Source organism: Ptychodera flava, chromosome 19 (assembly GCF_041260155.1).
Source record: "Ptychodera flava strain L36383 chromosome 19, AS_Pfla_20210202, whole genome shotgun sequence".
Lineage (NCBI taxonomy): Eukaryota > Metazoa > Hemichordata > Enteropneusta > Ptychoderidae > Ptychodera > Ptychodera flava.
The window spans coordinates 25,682,149-25,689,942 of record NC_091946.1 but is presented as its reverse complement, the minus strand read 5'-3'; the positions used below and the strand labels follow the sequence as shown (position 1 = coordinate 25,689,942).

The 7,794-nt window shown below is 36.5% G+C and overlaps 1 long non-coding RNA gene across 1 annotated transcript; it reads right to left on the bottom strand.

Moving 5' to 3' along the window:
• Window positions 1-1,612: 1,612 nt before the first annotated feature.
• On the bottom strand, window positions 1,613-4,268 carry LOC139118301 (uncharacterized). The gene is made up of 3 exons (XR_011548671.1): window positions 4,216-4,268; window positions 3,621-3,702; window positions 1,613-1,727 (listed from the first exon to the last, which is right to left on the bottom strand). It is a non-coding gene; the product is annotated as an uncharacterized lncRNA (long non-coding RNA).
• Window positions 4,269-7,794: the final 3,526 nt, after the last annotated feature.

Genomic DNA, 7,794 nt, shown 5'->3' with positions numbered 1-7,794 from the left:
ACTTTATGCTCAAAAAATATATTTAAACTTCTAAACGGCTGAAAAGATTGTTTAATACGTGATATATGACAGAAAATGTCTATTGTAGGTATATTGGCCGCCCTATTGGATTCATGCAAATTAACAAAGTGCAAACGCAAATCATTGCGAGCCAAAAATCGTTTTTTCCATGCGAACGCAATACTTTTAACTTTGAAATCATAGAAACAGCTTGTTTAACCCTTTGACTGCTGTAATTTTCATATCAAAATTTTAATGCAATATTTTTACCAATTTCTTTGAATTTTTCTGTACGTTTTTTTCATAATTTTGGACCAAATGGATACCATTTTTCATCAGCTACACTTTGTTATCAAAATTTTGGCAAATAGCAGAAAAAAATGACTGTAGTACATTTTATAAAGTTGACAAAAATAGGCAGTTGCTCAAAGGGTTAATACGTGGTATATGTCAGAAAATGTCTTTTGTACGTATGTTGGCCACCCTATTTGATTTATGCAAATTAGGAAGTACCTATGCGAATCATTGCATCTTGAAAATCTTTTGTCTATGCCAAAGAAATACACTTTTAACTTTGAAATCACAGAAATAGCTTGTTTAACCCTTTGAATGCTGTACTTTTTGACCACAATTTTATGCATTATTTTACCAATTTCTGTTAACTTTTCTGTACCTTTATTTCATAATTTTGGACCAAATGGATATCATTTTTCATCAGCTACAGTTTTTTATCAAAATGTTGGCAAAATAGCTTATAAAATGACGTACATTTTATAAAGTTAAATCGGCGCTCAAAGGGTTAATACGTAGTATTTGGCAGAAAATGTCCTTTGTAGGTATGTTGACCACCATATTGGACTTATGCAAATTAACGAAGTACCTGTGGAAAATATTCCATCTCAAAATCGTTTGTCCAAGCCAAACAATATACTTTTAACTTTGAAATCACTGAAATAGCTTGTTTAATACGTGGTATATGACCGAAAATGTATTTTGTAGGAATGCTGGCCGCCATATTGGAATTATGCAAATTAATGAAGTGCCTGTATGAAACATTATACCTCAAATGATTCCAAGAGCCAAATTACAAATGTCAGACGTTGAAATCACTGAAATAGCTTGTTTAACATGTGATATATGGCCAATGTGTTATTTTGTCCGAAAGTTCGCCGCCATATTTGATTTATGCAAATTAGGCATATTTCCCCAACGTGGATTCGAGTAAACTTTTAAGTGGAGTAAAAAACTTTCTATAAGAGTGCAAAAAACTAAAAGCTGAAGTTTTATTGAGTCAATCATCAATTTATGCTGAAAGTACAAACATACGGACATGTACATACATACATACATACATACATACATACATACATACATACATACATACATACATACATACATACATACATACATACATACATACATACATAAAGAAAATAGAAACAAGGGATACTAAGTTTAATAGAAAAAACCCATCGAGTTCGTATTGTACACGGATTTAGAGTTCTTCACTCGTGCAACATAAGCATAGAATTATTTTGTAATGTACATCTATATGTAATTAACTATTAGATAATTTGGCTCTCTATATATATCCTACCATCTGTGGTTTGTCGCACGTCCACATTGTAGAACAGCATCTCCCGCATGCATTGTCGCAGCAACATTTAACATCAACACAGTATCCATTCACTTCGGAGACATCTTCGTCTTCGACGTACACTTCAGTTCTTGTAATGGCAATTAGAAAACAAACATACGAAAAGACACAGAACAATTAATAACTCTACCAAAGGTGCGTGTGTGGTCTCTCGTTTTACTGATTTGATTTGTTACAAAGTATGCGTCGATGATTTGGTAACTTTGTACTCAAATTTAATTAGCTTTTCAACTTTTATGGGCAATATCGTCGCACCTATCACCATACCTGTCCTTTATTTTGTCCTTTAACTTTTTGTGCTATATATTCTGATTCTTCTCCCATATAAGCATGTCGAAATATGAAGTATTTATTAGTCTTGTCAACAAAAATGGTTTGCGCATGTCCATAGGAAATGTTACTGTTGACTTTGGAATTCTTCTTCGGGCTCAAATCCAATTGTTAACATTGAGATCGAACATAATGTAGGCTACATTGACAAGTTGAACACTTCAGCATATCAACATAGAAAAGGCGGTGAAATATTAAACAGTAAACATAACCAGAATGCTAGAAAGACGCTAGAGGTCGCAAGATAATACACATTCAACACCTCGATAACTATCGAAACTATGAGAACAGATGTTTAAAATTACAAGATTAAATCGCTGCCCGCGAACACTGCTTTGGTAGCTTTTGTATGTTTTTTAATGAAAAGAAAACATCTTTTTAAATAAATCTTGAGAATGTGTCACAAAAGCAGTCAACAGAAAAACCCTCCGACCTTTCAGAGAGAAGAGCTTGAGAAAACGAATACAACATGCATACTGATTGGCCAATAGCTGACGTGAACTGTAAACTTGTAATGATTCATCACAACTCTCGACCACAACTCTAATGCCTGCGCTTTAGCGAGGTAAGATTTCTCAATAATGTTACGTGTAATAACATTACCCGATTACACAGCTGATTTGTAGAAGAGCTACTTCAAAACAGAGAATGGTGCCAAAAAGGGACCCTGTCTTTCCCACAGTCGTCAGACAACGAATCATACCAGAAAGGTGTGCCGCTAACTTTGAACCTATAGCGCATATTCGTTCTCGTTGTTTTGTTATGCGCGTTGTTTTGATTAGAATGCTTTCTGTGTATTTCTGGTCGCTGAAAATCTGCTGCCAAAAGGTAGATCATCTCAAATACTATCGCTTGATCCGTACGTTCAGTTGAAGATGATACAGCAAACAGCTTGAGATTAAATTACTTACAGTTCTCTCTCTTTCCACACGTTGGCATCGTTGTGGAAAGCGTTTTACAATCATAAGCATATTTCCTCCTAGGTTCGAGGGTAAACCGTTATAATTTATAGTAGGCAAAAGAAACATGAAAAGTAAGACACGACAACTGGCGGACGATCGTCACAGTCAGGTGCAAATTGCACTAAAACTCATGTTTGCACATAAATCTTGTGCTTTAATTTAAAGGAGATGTTATCAACAACTGAGGAAGTCCCTAAGTGTCATCTTCATATACGTAGTTTTCTTTTGTCATATCCACTCATAAAATCAGCATCCATTTCCTCGGTAACAGGGGTGCAGCAATTAAGTTTGTGTCTTTCACAACAAAACTTTTCAAACGACTTACAAAGCAGTCTCTTCAAAATTTCCGAGTCGAAAAATCACCCTGTCTTTTGAGCTGAAACAATTTGTATTCACAAAGACATGAATACTATGAAGGGAAAATGATGTTTGAAAGCAAACATTAAAAATCTTATCTAATGTGCACAAGATAACACCTTATGATCACAAGAAAGTTTCTTGAAAGCACAAGAAACTCTAGTCTATGGGCTTTCGTAGAGTAACAATAATACCTTGTCGAAAAAATATTGTTACAGTTTTCTATCTCATAAATCTGATGTGCCACACTTCGACTTAAATATCTGATCGTTGTTTGTTCAGCCACATCGAATCATTGGATGTATTTCACTTACCGCATATCAACTTCAGAATCTGCATGCTGCGGCTTCGCCATCGTTGTAGTCGGCCGGATACTTGTGATCTACTGAATTATGTCTGAATAAAAATATAAAAAAAATGGTGGAAAATACTTTTCAATGACAGTGTAAAGCATGATTAATATAAGTCCAGAAGGTACAATAATTTTAAAGAATCCACTTTTACAATTTCTTTTACATTTTAAGAATAATCATGACCGACTTTATGTGTCGTGTGAACGTATAAAATAATGTCTGCAACACGTAACATCTTGCATAGAAATTGTCAGTAGCTGTAACTCTTGATGATTTTGTTCAATCAAGGTTTCTTGTTCTTTCCAAAAAGCATGTTTCGGTACGCAGAATTTCGCTTGTCAACTCAGCTAGTACACGTGTAGACTGCATTGATATTGTTGACAAGTGATGAATTCTGGTCGGATGTTACTGACAGTGCATTGCATTCTACACGTATTGACGCTCTACAGACAGGCTAAAGAGAATGTATTTGAAACGTGCAGGGTTTGAATAAAATATTTCTTCCTCGTCGATGTCGTGCAAATACGAACAAATCTGTTGACATTTCGATATTTACCTTTGGTGTTTGCGGTAATACCACAGGGATATATTCAGGGACAATAAATACTAATATGAAAAAAACAAACAAATAAGTTTCGTTAGGTGTCAGTGACGCAAATTTACTCTTTGCAACCTTCGAAATAAGGTGTCTATTATGCAAAGACAATCGATGTCCCTGACAATTTTTTTTTCTGAAGATGAAGGAAAATTCTTATCGTCCAGTGACATTTATACGTATTTTATACGTACTTCATGATTAAAAAATAGTATTCAAGGTATAGGAACATAGGAAATTTTAGTCTGTAACAGAAGAGCAAAGAGATTATAACCAGAACCTGGCACAATACGCACTTTCTTATAGACAGTCTCTGTGGCATGCTATTGCTTCACAATTTTGCTAGCCATGCGTGTTTAATCGGTCAGGGACCCTCGCTCAAAATGATGTCGATTAGGGAGGCTGAAATACGCCAACCTATGACCAAATCGGGCTGACCAAACGATCATTGCTTTACGGTAGAATAGAGAGTCTTCGCATAGTGTTTTTAAAGAAGTAGTAGTAGTAGTAGTAGTAGTAGTAGTAGGTAGTAGTAGTTGTTGTTGTTGTTGTTGTTGTTGTTGTTGTTGTTGTTGTCGTTGATGTTGTTTGCCAATTTAACTATTCAGTGCGACATGTTAGTACTTATCTTTCCTCCAACGACCAAAACGAGAACCTAAACCAATGTCTTTCAAAGATTGCTCTGGATGTAGTGACAACTTGAGGGGGTCATATTTTTCAGAACTTTTGTTGGGACGTATAGCAATAGTAACACATACGAGAAAAAAAAAACGCCGGTAGATTTTGACCGTTCTATGCCAGAGGTAAAATGAATATCACCATGTTAGCTATCAATCTTCTGTAGGGGCGAGACAGCTGATTTGAGAAGACCCTCTTTTAGATGTTAATAGGTATGAACCTATCGTTGCTCAAATTTTGCGTATCAAATCGAACAAAATCTATCGGTCGCGCTGGGCATGAAAATTGAAAGAACGGAACAGAATTTTATTCCGTATCTAACACGACAAGGAAGTTACCCGGAGCAATGCTGTTTGTATTGGTAGATACTACATACGGTATAAATGACAGATTTTTAACATGATTAATGGGACTGTCACAATAAATACTTGGTACAGGTGTCGCTATGACACATCTGACCTGAAAAATAATGATGAATGGCAGGGGCAAACTCTCCATAAATCAATGTATGTTTGAAATTATATATGTTAAATAGACTTTTTCTAATGTCGGTGGAAATCAAAGTAAGCTGCATGTCCTCCTGTTGTGTTCTTTACAGCGTCGGTATCCGACGTAGCCACGAAAATGTATAAAAAGACACTCAGAAAGGTAGAGACTTGGGCAGGGACTTAAGGAAGCAGTGACACTCACAGACAGACTCACTGACCCAACCTCTCATTGAGGGATAGTCTGATGTATCCGCGGTTGGGCCGTCAGACCTCGCCATGGTTCCGTATTCAATAAACAAGTTCCGGTTCTACATCGTCGCTCGTAAGTTCCAGCGTTTTCCTTGTCTTTCTCAGGTGCTAAAATTACAGAAGCAGACTACCGCTAGCTTATACATAGCTCAAGAATCCTGTTAAGGCAGTATGCGCCTTTTGCTTAAATTTTCCTCATATTTCAACCATTCTCTTTCAAAATTAGAAATAAAAGTCGGAGTCACCGTGCAAATGTTGGTACAAAAAAAAATCACCCAAGATTAATTACCGATATTTGAAATTCAAAATGACCGCCATCCATGTGTTGACTCTATAGAGACAGACGTTTCGGCAACACATGAGTTGCCATCTTCAGGGTAAAAGCTGACAAATAAAAGTGAGCACATACAAAAGTAAAAATCGGCCTGGTAAAAGGTAAACTGGGGATTGAATCGAAATCAAATGAAAATTACAATACTTATGAAAACCGGAACTACAGTGAGCGAATAAACTAAAACTGCAGAAGTACAAAACGAAATTAAAAACCAGTAATGATTTAAAAGCATTGAAAAGCGCTATTTCTAAAAATCAAAGATCAGTACTGTTTGAAACAAGAAATGTGGTTGAAACAAAGGTACAATGGAAGGAAACTGACCTAGGTGTGGAGAGTGGAACTATATCAGCTGAAGTGGAAGGTAGGATTGAACAAGTTCAAGTGGTGGAGGGACTCGTTAGATAGAAAGAAATATAGTCAAACCTAAGGGGTCCCCTAGGTGTTTGGAAAAAAGAGTTGAAGCGAGGGAAGTAAGTTTATCCTTCGCTTGGGTTAATGCCCTTGGGTGTGACTGTGTTAATTTCTGTAATGAATATTTTTGTTCACAAAGTCTTCTTTTGCGGGTATTCGTGGTTGTACTTTATATAGACCTCTAGCATGGAAATGAGATAGACTGTTATCGAGTTGATTAAAGTGTTCTGAGACTAGGGTAGGTTTGCGACTGGGGATTGTGTATATGTGTTCATAAATTCGTCTCTTAAGTTACCTTTTCGTTTCCCTAATGTATTGTTTTGTAAATTTTTGGCAAATGATAATGTGAATGAGGCTGCGGGTGTTGCATGAAATTTGACCGATGATGTTATGGGTTTTACCCGTAGTGGAGCTGGTAGTTGTGTTGTTTCTGTAATGGATTGGCACTGGTTGCAGTTGTCGCAGCGTCTAGTTTCACCTGTTGTGGGTTGATGTGGTTGTTTTTTGAGATCTGCTCTCACGAGAAATTTTCTTAGATTTTGAGTTTGACTGAAGGCTGTGATCGGTATTTCCGGAATGTCTTTGTTTATTTCTGTGTCATCGGAAATAATACCCCAGTGTCTGTCAATAATGTTTGAAATTTTGGTAAGAGTCATCAACATAAATTTGTAAAATCGAAACCAACAAGACAATATACTGACCAATCTAATTAGCTTTTTGTTGTTTCCATGTATCTATCAAATTGTCATTCCGAAGAAGCTGTAAAGAGAAGCTCGGGTCGGTTGAGTGTTCAGCGTCCTTTTCTTTCTACGGAGAAATCCTTGGCTGACTCGCAGCGTGTTTGCAAGGTTATATCTGATTGATCGATTGTCACTATTCACAGCAACTTAGGGAGTTTATTTGTATCATTTCATTATAACGATACGATTCTGCCAACCAATTGGACAGCTTCGAAATCGCTGCGAGTCGGCCCGAAATCTTAAGCTCCTTAGGTTTAGTAGTGTTGGAGTGCACTTGACATATTTTGTAATGAGTCTTCTCATGACAGCGGTCGAGCCGTGACCTCTTCTTTTAATATTGACTGTTCATCGAGCCCTTTCTCGTGCGGTCTCGTGTAACAGATATCTTTACTGATGTGATATTTCATATTCCGATTTTCAGCTTCGACCCGAGCTTCTCTTACACCGATTGTTGAGCTTGTCTATTATACACTCTAACTCGTACCATGGAGGTGAGAGTTAGAGTGTATAAATAGCTGCAGCTCACCAATCGGTATAAATAACCAAATAACTTTAGTTATCAGTACATGTACATTCTCTGTGAAACTCGTCAACAACTTCCGATTCAGAAATTACCAAAACATATATAATCTCCTTCTTT